The sequence below is a fragment of the Leucoraja erinacea genome, unplaced genomic scaffold (genome assembly GCF_028641065.1).
Source record: "Leucoraja erinacea ecotype New England unplaced genomic scaffold, Leri_hhj_1 Leri_684S, whole genome shotgun sequence".
NCBI lineage: Eukaryota > Metazoa > Chordata > Chondrichthyes > Rajiformes > Rajidae > Leucoraja > Leucoraja erinaceus.
Window position 1 is genome coordinate 36,039 of NW_026576602.1, and position 11,944 is coordinate 47,982.

At 61.1% G+C, this 11,944-nt stretch overlaps 1 pseudogene; it reads left to right on the forward strand.

Moving 5' to 3' along the window:
• Nucleotides 1-36: 36 nt before the first annotated feature.
• The window catches only part of LOC129694479 (DENN domain-containing protein 4B-like), a 28,978-nt pseudogene continuing 17,070 nt past the window's right edge, over nucleotides 37-11,944 (forward strand).

Below are 11,944 nucleotides of genomic sequence, written 5' to 3' on the forward strand. Positions count from 1 at the left end.
CGGGGGCGCCCCATTGTGAGTGTGAGGAGAGCGGCGATGGAGGGAGAGAGTGGGGACAAGAGCACCCGTGGGGGAAAGGGGTCACACCCTCGGGAGGCAGGTCGCGCGCTGACGGGCACCCTTGGGTGGGGCGATGAGCACCCAAGGGTGGCAGGGTGCGCGCTGACGGGCGGCGAAGCGGGCACCCTTGGGTGGGGCGATGAGCGCCCCTTGGTGGCGATAAAGGAGCCCCGCAGGTGGGGGATGGGGGCCGGCAGTGTAAATACTGTGTATTAGTGAGCTGCAGGGGTCCTGGGTGGCCCGCCCCCTGCTGCTGTGCGGAGGGGGTGGGGATGGAGAAGGGGGCAAGATTGGGGTCCGGGGGGGGGGGGGGGGGGAAACTGCCTCTACGGGGGGGGGGGCATGCCTCTCCCGCTGGTTACACGTGAAGCACTTATGCAAAGGGAGGGAAGGGGGAGGGCGGGCGAGAGAGAGAGGTGAGGGGAAGTCATTTTGAATGTGGCTGTGTGTGTATAACACTGTGGTACAGAAGCGGTGTGGACGGGTCTGTGTGTGTATAACCCTCTCTTGCACCCTCTAACTTTCTTTACCTCTCTGCCTGCCTCAGTCTCACTCCCTCTCTGTCTCTCCCTCCCTCCCTCTGCTCTCCTCCTCCCTCTCTCTTCCTCTCCCCTCTCTCCTCCCTCTGTCTCTCCCCCTCCCTCTCTCTCTCTCTCTCTCTCTCTCTCTCTCTCTCCCTCTCTCCCTCTCTCTCTCCCTCCCTCTCTCCCTCTCCCTCTCTCTCTCCCTCTCTCCCTGTCTCTCTCTCCCTCTCCTCTCTCTCTCCCTCCTCTCCCTGTCTCCCTCCCTCTCTCCTCTCTCTCTCCCTCTCTTTCTCTCTCTCTCTCTCCCTCTCTCCCTGTCTCTCCCTCCCTCTCTCCCCCCTCTGTCTCCCTCCCTCCCTCTCTCTCTCCCCTCTCCTCCCTCTCTCTGTCTTACTCCCTCCCTCTGTCCCTGTCTCTCCCTCCCTCTCTCCCCTGTCTCCCTCCCTCTGTCCCTGTCTCTCCCTCCCTCTCTCCCCTGTCTCTCTCCCTCCCTCTCTCTTTCTCCCTCTCTCCTCCCTCCCTCTCTCCCTGTCTCTCTCCCTCCCTTCCTCTGTCTCTTTCCCTGTCTCCCTCTCTCCCTCTCTCCCTCCCTCCCTCTCTCTCCCTCCCTCTCTCCCTGTCTCTCTTCCTCTCTTCTCTCCCTCCCTCTCTCCCTCTCTCTCTCCTTCCCTTCTCTCCCTCACTCTCTCTTCCCCCTCTCTCCCTCCTCCCTCTCTCTCTCTCTCTCTCTCTCTCTGTCCTTCTCCCTCTCTCTCCCTCCCTCTCTCCCTGTCTCTCTCTTCCTCTCCTTCCTCTCCCTCCCTCCCTCTCTCCCTCTCTCTCTCCCTCCCTCTCTCCCTCCTCTCTCTCCCCTCTCTCTTTCCCTCCCCTCTCTCCCTGTCTCTCCCTCCCTCTCTCCCTGTCCCCTCTCTGTGTCTCTCCCCTCTCCCCTCCTCTCTCTCTCTCTCTCCTCTCCCTCCCCCCCTCTCTGTGTCCCTCTTCCCCCTCTCTCTGTGTCTCTCCTCCACGCGCGGTGTGTACAAATTGTAAATATGTCCTATCTCCCCTTGTTTAAAATATTCTGAGCTATGCAATGTTGCCGCGCTCTGTGAATGTTGCTGGCAGTGGTGGGGGTGGGGGTTTGTGGGATTGGCTCGCTCCCTCTCCTCACCCCCTCATCCCCTGCACCCCCTCCCCCCTCTTTGCCACACCCCCTCTCCATATTCACATCTCCTCTACTATATCTCTCTCCTCCTCTCCTCCCCTCCTCTTTTCCCTTTCCCCCTCTCCCCTCTCTCTATATTCACCTCCATTCCATATTCCCTCCTCCTATCTCCCCTGCCCCTCTCTTGCCCCCCACTCTGTTTCCCCTTCTCCCCTCTCCTCTCCGCTATATATTCTCTCCTCCTCTCTTCCCCCCCTCCTTTTCCCTTCTCCCTCCCCCCTCTTCTCTCTCTATTCCCCTCCTCCACTCTATATTCCCCCCTCCCCCTCTCCTCCCTCTATATTTCTCTCCTCCTCTCTCCCCTCCCCTCTCTTGCCCCCTCTTTCCCTTCCCCCCTCTCTCTCTCTCTATATATTCTCTCCTCCTCTCTCCCTCTCCCCCTTCCCCCTCTCCTCTACTCTATTCACCTCTCCTCCACTGTAATCCTCCCCTTCCCTCTCTTTCCCTTCCCCCCTCTCCTCTCTACTATATTCTCTCTCCTCCTCTCTCTCCCTCTCCCCCCTCCCCCCTCTCCTCCCCTCTCCATATTCCACCTCTCCTCTACTATATTCTCTCCTCCTCTCTCCCTCTCCCCCTTCCCCCCCTCTCCTCCCCTCTCTCTATTCACCTCTCCTCCACTCTCTCTTCTCTCCCCCTCTCCTGCCTACAAAGCCCTCTGCTGCTGCTGCCTATCCTCGGAATGGAAGTTGGGATCATCGTCCTCTGCGCAGTCTGTGCCAGTCCAAGCCTCTCGTCTCCCAGACACCCACAGCCGCCGCCAGCCTCTCCACTCTCTCCACAACTCTGGTCACAAAAGTATTCATTTGTAATATTCCGCTGATGGTTCAGATTTTTTTTTCTATTGTATAACTTTTGTAAAAGATTATTTTTTGTTAACGTTACCGTTACATGTTTCAAAAAAAAAAAATAAGAAGCAAATTATAAAGAAATTTACATTTTAAATCGCGCTGTCGTCTTTTGTCTTGCGTTGCGATTCAGTCCAGCGCGGCACGTCGGTGCGGTGGGTGGAGTCACTGACCTCGCAGCGCCGGAGACCCGGGTTCGATCCTGACCACGGGTGCTGTCTGTACGGAGTCCGCACGTTCACCCCGTGGCCTGCAGAGGAAAGACGTACGGGGCTTGCAGATTAATTGGCTTGGTATGAAGGTTCTTCTGCAGTTGGATAGGGTGCTTCTGCAGTTGTATAGGGTGCTTCTGCAGTTGTATAGGTTCTTCTGCAGTTGTATAGGGTGCCTCTGCAGTTGTATAGCTTCTTCTGCAGTTGTATAGGTATAGGTTCTTCTGCAGTTGTATAGGGTTCTTCTGCAGTTGTATAGGGTGCTTCTGCAGTTGTATAGGGTGCTTCTGCAGTTGTATAGGGTGCTTCTGCAGTTGTATAGGGCTCTGGTGAGAATAGAATATGTTTATTGTCATTGCACAAACATTCATAGCAAAAGGATTTGAGTATAGGAGCAGGGAGGTTCTACTGCAGTTGTACAGGGTCTTGGTGAGACCACACCTGGAGCATTGCGTACAGTTTTGGTCTCCTAATCTGAGGAAGGACATTCTTGCCATAGAGGGAGTACAGAGAAGGTTCACCAGACTGATTCCTGGGATGTCAGGACTTTCATATGAAGAAAGACTGGATAGACTCTGTTTGTACTCGCTAGAGTTTAGAAGATTGAGGGGGGAATCTTATAGAAACTTACAAAATTCTTAAGGGGTTGGACAGGCGAGATGCAGGAAGATTGTTCCCGATGTTGGGGAAGTCCAGAACAAGGGGTCACAGTTTAAGGATAAGGGGGAAATCTTTTAGGACTGAGATGAGGAAAACATTTTTCACACAGAGAGTGGTGAATCTCTGTAATTCTCTGCCACTGAAGGTAGTTTAGGCCACAGTGCATTGGCTATATTTAAGAGGGAGTTAGATGTGGCCCTTCTGGCTAAAGGGATCAGGGGGTATGGAAAGAAGGCAGGGATGGGATACTGAGTTGGATGATCAGCCCTGATCATATTGAATGGCGGTGCAGGCTCGAAGGGCCGAATGGCCTCTACTCCTGCACCTATTTTCTATGTTTCTATCTGTGCAACGAAATTCCATTGCAACTCCTTTGTTGTGTACGTAAAAAACACACGATAAAATAAATTAAAAAACAAAACAACAGCCATTGACTCACATATACACAAGATCAGTAAAGAAAATAATAAATAGATATTAATCTGGAGTATTAATAGTGTACAGTTTTGGTCTCCTAATTTGAGGAAGGACATCCTTGTGATTGAGGCAGTGCAGCGTAGGTTCCCGAGATTGATCCCTGGGATGGCGGTATGAACTGTGAAGAGGATGTTACGAGGTTGCAGGGTGACCTGGACAGGTTGAGTGAGTGGGCAGATGCGTGGCAGATGCAGTATAATATAGATAAATGTGAGATTATCCACTTTGGCGGCAAACACAAGGGGGCAGATTATTATCTCAATGGGGTTATGTTAGGTAAGGGGGAGGTGCAGCGAAACCTGGGTGTCCTTGTACACCGGTCACTGAAAGTTGGCGTGCAGGTACAGCAGGCTGTGAAGAAAGCTAATGGAATGTTGGCCTTCATAACAAGAGGATTTCAGTATAGGAGTAAAGAGGTTCTTCTGCAGTTGTACAGGGCTCTGGTGAGACCACATCTGGAGTAACGCATACAGTTTTGGTCTCCTAATTTGAGGAAGGACATCCTTGTGATTGAGGCAGTGTAGCGTAGGCTCACGAGATTGATCCCTGGGATGGCAGGATTGTCATGTGAGGAAAGATTGAAAAGACTAGGCTTGTATTCACTGGAGTTTAGAAGGATGAGGGGTGGGGGGGATCTTATAGGAACATATAAAATTACAAAAGGACTGGACAAGCTAGATGCAGGAAAAATGTTCCCAATGTTGGGTGAGTCCAGAACCAGGGGCCACACACAGTCTTAGAATAAAGGGGAGGCCATTTAAGACTGAGGTGAGAAAATACGTTTTCACCCAGAGAGTTGTGAATTTGTGGAATTCCCTGCCACAGAGGGCAGTGGAGGATAAATCACTGGATGGATTTAAGAGAGAGTGAGATAGAGCTCATGGGGCTGGTGGAGTCAAGGGATATGGGGAGAAGGCAGGCACGGGTTATTGATGCCATGATCACAATGAATGGCGATGCTGGCTCGAAGGGCCGAATGGCCTCCTCCTGCACCTATTGTCCATGTTTCTACATTGTCCCTGGTGCATCTTGGAGCCAGGTGGGAAAGCAAGTTAATGCATCTATCTGCACAGCTGCTGGTGGCGAGGCATCTCAACCCTAACCCTAACTCTAACCCTAACCCTAACCCTAACCCCTACCCCTAACCCTAACCCACACCCTAAGTGCAGTTCCACCTCCTGGCCCCTGGAGGCGCTGTATCACCCCCTCTGCCGCTGCAGGAGGAGGTGCAGTACCTCCTCCCAGCCGTTTGCGGCGCTGCATCTCCCCCTCCGCAGGCGGTGATGTTCCCCCCCTCCCGCCCCTTGATGGCGCTGTAGGCCTCTCCTCCTTGTGCGGGCCATGTACTGACACCTCCCGGCCGCCAACAGCGCTGCGGCGCGCCCTCGGTTGACGGTGCAGTTCCCCCTCCCAGCCGTCAGTGTCGCTGCGGCGCGCCCTCGGTTGACGGTGCAGTTCCCCCTCCCAGCCGTCAGTGTCGCTGCGGCGCGCCCTCGGTGGGCGGTGCCGTTCCCCCTCCCGGCCGTCAGTGTCGCTGCAGCAACCACTCCGCTGGTGGTGCAGTTCCTCCTCCCGGCTGTTAGAGGCGCTGCATCCCCCCCTCCGCTGGCGGTGCAGTTCCCGCTCGCGGCCGGTGGAGGCGCTGCGGCTGAAGAGGCGGCAGAAGCGGACGCCGCGGCCTGGAGGAGGCGGGAAGGTGAGAGGGAGGGAGAGCGCGAGCGGGGCCGGGCCGGGCCTCACACTCACCCCCTCACACTCACCCCCTCACACTCACCCCCTCACACTCACCCCCTCACACTCCACCCCTCACACACTCACCCCCCACACCCTCACCCCCTCACGCTCACCCCCCTCACACTCACCCCCTCACGCTCACCCCCCCCATCACATTCCCCCCCTCACACTCACCCCCCCTCACACTCACCCCCTCATACACACTCACCCCCTCACACTCACCCCCTCATATCCGCATCCCTCCCCTCAAACTCCCCCTCACTCACCTCCCCTCATCCTCCTCCTCAGCTTCACTCCTCTCATCCTCACCTCACACCCTCCCCCTCACTCATTCCCCTCATCCTCACCCTCAGCTTCACTCCCCTCAAGTGAGGTGAGGGTGAGTGTGTGAGGGGAGTGAAGCTGAGGGTGAGGATGAGGGGAATGAGTGAGGGGGTGAAGTCACCCTCACCTCACACTCACCCCCTCACTCACTCACCCCCTCACACTCACCCCCTCACACTCACCCTCGCACTCACCCTCCCCCTCACACTCACCCTCATACATTCCCCTCACACTCACCCTCACACTCCCCTCACACTCACCCCCCCTCACACACTCCCCGCCCCTCACACCTTCACCCCCTCACACACATTCCCCTCACACTCACCCCCTCATACATTCCCCTCACACTCACCCCCTCACTATCCGCATCCCTCCCCTCAAACTCCCCCTCCTCACTTCACTTTTCTTCATCCCCTCCACTCCCTCCCCTCAAACTCCCCCTCACCATCACTCACCCCCCTCAGCTCACGGCCTCCCCTCATCCCTCCCCTCGACCTCCCTCACACCTCACCATCACCCCCCTCACGTAACACCTCCCCTCACTTTCACCTCACACTCCGCCCCCATACACTCCGCCTCCCTCACACTCACCCCCTCACCACTCCCCTCACGTCACCCCGCACTCCCCCCCGCACTTCACTCCCTCTCACTCCTGCACACTCATCCGCATCTCCCCTCAGACCCCCCCCTCAGCTCACTCCCCTCAACTTCATCCCGATCACCTCACCCCCTCACCCACGTCCCGCCCACCTCACACCCACCCCCCCCCTCAGTTTCACCCCCCCCAGCTTCACCCCCCACCCCACGCCCCTCCCACTGCACCCCATCCGCATCCCTCTCAACGCACTCACTCCCCCCTCCGCCTCGCCGACACCCCCCCCCCTCGACCCCCCTCACCATCAACATCACCCCCGCATAAACTCTTCACTCCCCGCCCCTCCCTCCACCCTCGCGTCCCCCTCACAACGCCCTCCATCCCCACACTCGTAAACTGCCCCGCACCATTCAAGATCAGCCCCCCGGCCCCCCTCATCTGCACCCCCACAAACGCCAACTCCCCCTCCGCACTCCCCCCCCCCCAACCCCCCCCCCTCAATCACCCGCATCGCCCTCCCCCCCGTCCCTCCCGCAACCCCTCATCCTCACCCTCCCCCCCGCCACCCTCTCATATCACCCTCCCATTGTCCCCCCCCTCCCGCAATTCACCCCTCACTCTCCCCCCCCTCCATCCCTCCCTCATCTCTCCGGCCCCCTCAACCCCCTCCTCAATTCACCTCAAACAGCCATCCTCTCCCTCATTTCACCCTCTCTATAACCTCCCCTCACTCACCCCATATCGCCCTCCCACCTCAGTCCCCTCATTCCCTCTCCCCTCCCCCTCCGCCCTACACCACCCCTCTATTTCTCAACCGCACCCATCCCCCACCCGACCCACTCATATGAACTCCCCTTCGGGTCCGGGAACCCTGTAATAACCGCAGAGGCCCCCCCCCCACACACAGCTGTAGTGATTATTGATGAAACATGAAGGGGGAGTGGGGTAGAATCCTGTAAATGGGGGGGTATACTGTACACGAGGGGAGGGAACTAGTACGTTGAGGGGGACATCGACATACTCCGCTCCTCGCGGGCGTCCACTCTTTATGTGAATGTATTTGGCCCCCCCCCCCGTTGCCGTGGAGACGGGGATCTTTGGATGATCAGACTTTGAATTCATTGCTAGTTTAGAGGATTAGATGTGGCTTGTTCCAGGGTTACTGAATAAGCACGAGTTGGATCCAGCCTTCCTGCAGGCTCAGGGCCGAAATGCCTGCCCTTTTTCCTATCCCACGTCGCTAGTATTGGGGGTGGATACAGGGGTTGGAACCGTTCCTGCGCATCCAGGTCGATTGTTAATGAGTGGTGTGTGGGGGATTGGGGCAGGTCGTGCCCCCCGCACACCACCCGCGTGTCCCCCAAGCCCCGCCCGCACTGACTACCGGTGGTGACATGTCCCCGTTACCCCGGGACCCTAAAGCACACGCGTGTCCCCTCCCCGCCCCGTTCTCTCTCCCTCGACACTTTCACACGCGTGTCCCCCTCCCCGCCCGCACACCCACTCCCCCTCCCTCTCCGCTCCCTCCCCTCCCCGCCCACACACGCGTGTCCCCCTCCCCGCCCTCAACACGCGTGCCCCCTCCCCCTCTCCCGCCCACACACGCATGTCCCCTCCCCCCCTCCCCGCCCGCACACGCATGTCCCCTCCCCGCCCGCACACGCGTGCCCCCTCCCCGCCCGTGACGGTTCGTGGGGCCGAAGGGCAACAACATGGCACCCCCTCCCCCCTCCCCGGCCCACACACGCATGTCCCATCCCCCCCCCTCCCCGCCCACACAACCCACGCGTGTCCCCCCCTCCCCGCCCGCACCCGCGTGGTCCCCTCCCCGCACCCTCACGCATGTCCCCTCCCCCCGCCCGCACACGCGTCCGGTCCCCCCCGTTGTCTCCCCGCCCGCACACACGCGTGCCCCCTCCCCGCCCACACACCGCATGTCCCCTCCCCGCCCGCAAAACGTGGCACCTCTCTCCTCCAACCCATTCTCGCTTGTCCCTCCTCCCCGCCCCACTACGCATGTCCCCCTCCCCGCCCGCACAACGCTTGTCCCCCCTCCCCGCCCACACACGCGTGTCCCCCTCCCATTACCCACACAAACGCTTTCCCGTCCCCCCTGTTTTCAGATCCCCGCCCTCACCACAGATTTGACCTCTTGCTTATGTGTCCCCCTCCCCGGCCCACAGATGTTCACGCTGTTGGTCCCTCTCCCGCCCACACACACGTGTTCCCCCTCCCTGCCCGCACACTCGTGTCCCTCCTCCCGGCCTGCACCACGCTGTCCCTGCCCCCCCCGCACACACGCGTGTTTCCCCCGTCCTCCCGTCCTGCACACGCTGTCCCCTCCCCGACCACAGGGGCACCACGTGTCCCCCCCCTCCCCGCCCCGCACATGCCTGTCCCCCTCCTCCGCCCGCACACGCCTAACCCCTCCCCGCCCGCACATGTCGTGTCCCCGATCCCCGCCCGCACACACACTCGTGTCCCCTACCCCGCCGCACACGCGTGTTTAGCTGTCTCCCCCCCCCGCTCTGTCCCCTCCCACACACGCCTGTCCCCTCTCCGCCCGCACACGCGCCTAACCCCTCCCCTCCCGCACACTGCCTGTCCCCTCCCCTCCGCCCGCCACCACCACCTCCTAACCCCTCCCCCTGCCCGCACTCTCCGCGTGTCCGCTTCACGCCCGCACACACGTGTCCCCTCCCCGCCCCGCCCACCCGTGTCTGGCGTCCCTGTTCACTTGTTTATTATGCACGCTCTCCGTCCCCGGAAAACCCCCACCGTCACGGGGGAGCATGCAAACCCCGCACAGACAGCACTCGTAGTCCCACACATGCCCACACACGCGCACACTCACACACACAGACACACGTGCACGCACACACGTTGTCGTGGCGCGGGGTTGGGATGGAGGGGAGGGGTGGTCGCGACGCTCATTGTGTGTTGGTTCCAGCTCTCGCCCTACGACAACCTGCTGATCTGCCAGCCCATCACCTCACCCCTCCATCTCAGGTAGGTGCCTCAACCCCCCCTCCCCTCTACCCTTCCCTCTCTCCCTCTCCCTCTCCCTGCCTCTCTGCCTCTCTGTCCCCCTCTCTCTCTCTCATTGCCTTCTCTTTCTCTCCCCTCCAGTGGAGCGAGCTACGTCAGCCTGCTCCAGAGCCTGGGCCCGGACCACGCCGTCTGCCTGTTGCTCGCCCTCCTGACCGAACACAAGCTGCTGCTCCACTCGCTGCGGCCCGCCGTGCTCACCAGCGTGTGTGAGGCGCTCGTCAACGTGAGTGGGGGCCGGAGGGGGGGGGGCGAGGGGAGGGTGGTGGGTGGGGGGCGAGGGAGGAGTCCTGACCACGGGCCGCTGTCTGTACGGAGTTTGCACCTTCTCCCCGTCACCTTTTCCGCGCTGTATCTCTACACTGGACGAAAGGCAGGAGAATGGGGTTGGGAGGGAGGGATAGATCAGCCACGATTGAATGGCGGAGCGGACTCGATGGGCCAAATGGCCTCATTTCTCCTGCTGCTGGAACTTATGACCTCATCCCTTCGCCCCTCCAACTCCCCCTCCTCCTCTCTCCCTCCCCTCTCCTCTCCCCTCCCCTCTCCCCCCTCTTCCCCCTCTTTCCTCCCCTCCCTCTCCCCCTTCTCTCACACCCACTCCCCCCCCCTCCCCCTCCCTCCCCTCCTCCTCTTTCCCCCCCTCTCTCCCCCCCCCCAATCCCCCTCCCTCCTCTCCCCCGTCCCGTGTGCCCGGCCGCTACTGTAGATGATCTTCCCGTTCCACTGGCAATGCCCGTACCTCTCCGCTCCCCCTGTGCCCGCTGGCGTTGGCGGACGTGCTGAGTGCCCCCCCGTGCCCCTTCATTGTGGGCGTCCACTCCACAGTGTTTGTTCCGTGTACGTTCGAGCTGTACGAGCTGCCCCCACGTGTATGTCCAGTTATTGGCTTGTGTGGACCTGGACACCAACCAACACATCTCGCAGTGAGTACCCCCATCGACCCCGCCCGACCCACCCACACCCTTCACCCCCACACCCGCCCCCCTAGCCCTCCCTCCCCCCCGACCCACCCTGCCTCCGCCCCACCCTCACCCTCCCCACCCCGACCCCCCCCAACACCATCTCTCACAGTGATACCCCCCCCATCGACCCCGCCCCAACCCACCCACCCTCACCCCCACCCCCCGCCCCTCGCCCCGCCCGACCCCTCCCCCCCCCGACCCACCTTGCCCTCCGCCCCCACCCTCACCCCCCCCCACCCCGACCCCCCCACAACACCATCTCACAGTGAGTACCCCCCCCATCGACCCCGCCCAACCCACCCACCCTCAACCCCCAACCCCCGCCCGACCCCTCCCTCCACCTCGACCCACCCTGCCTCCGCCCCACCCTCACCCCCCCCCCCACACCCGACCCCCCCCAACCACCATCTCACAGTGAGTAACCCCCCATCGACCCACTCCGCCGCCACCCGCATGCCCGAACCCACCCACCCTCACCCTTGTCCCGACCCCCCACCCCCCCCCCCCCCCCCCCCCACCCCCCACCCCCGACCCCTCCCCAACACCATCTCACAGTGAGTACCCCCCGATCGACCCCGCCCAACACCCACCCACCCCCACCCCCACCCCACCGCCCGACCCCCCCCGCCCGTCACCCGACCCACCCTGCCCCTCCGCCCCACCCTCGTCTCCAACCCCCCCCACCACCCCGACCCCCCCCAACACCATCTTGCAGTGAGTATACTCCCTCACCCCCACCCCAACCCACCCTCACCCCCCTCAAACCCCGCCCTCACTCCGCGACCACCCCCCGACCCCCTCCCCCAACACCATCTTGCAGTGAGTATACTGCCCCACCCCCACCCAGACCCCATCCTCACCCCCCCCGCCCTCACTCCGCGCCGCCCCCCTCCCCGACCCCCTCCCCCAACACCATCTCACAGTGAGTATACTGCCCCACCCCCCCCTGCCCCCCCCCCCCTCCTCCGAGGGTGATGGGAGTGAGAGGGGCGAAGAGAGGGTAACGGGGAGTGGGGTGATGGAGGGTGAGGGGGACATGGGATGGTGGGGTACAGGGTGGGGGGGTTGATGATGGGATGGGGTGGTGATGTTGGGGGTGGGGGTGATAAGGGGGTGTCGGGGGTGAGGGGCTTGTTGACCCCCAGTGCCGTGTTTGTTTGTGTCCCGGTGCAGCAGTGAGGACAGACGGAGCGTGTCGGTGAAGTCTCTGCCCCCCGTAAGGCCAGCCGCCTCCTGCTCACCAGCCTGCAGCGACTGCAGCAGCAGCTCGACCAGCGTGAGTAACCCCCCCCCCCC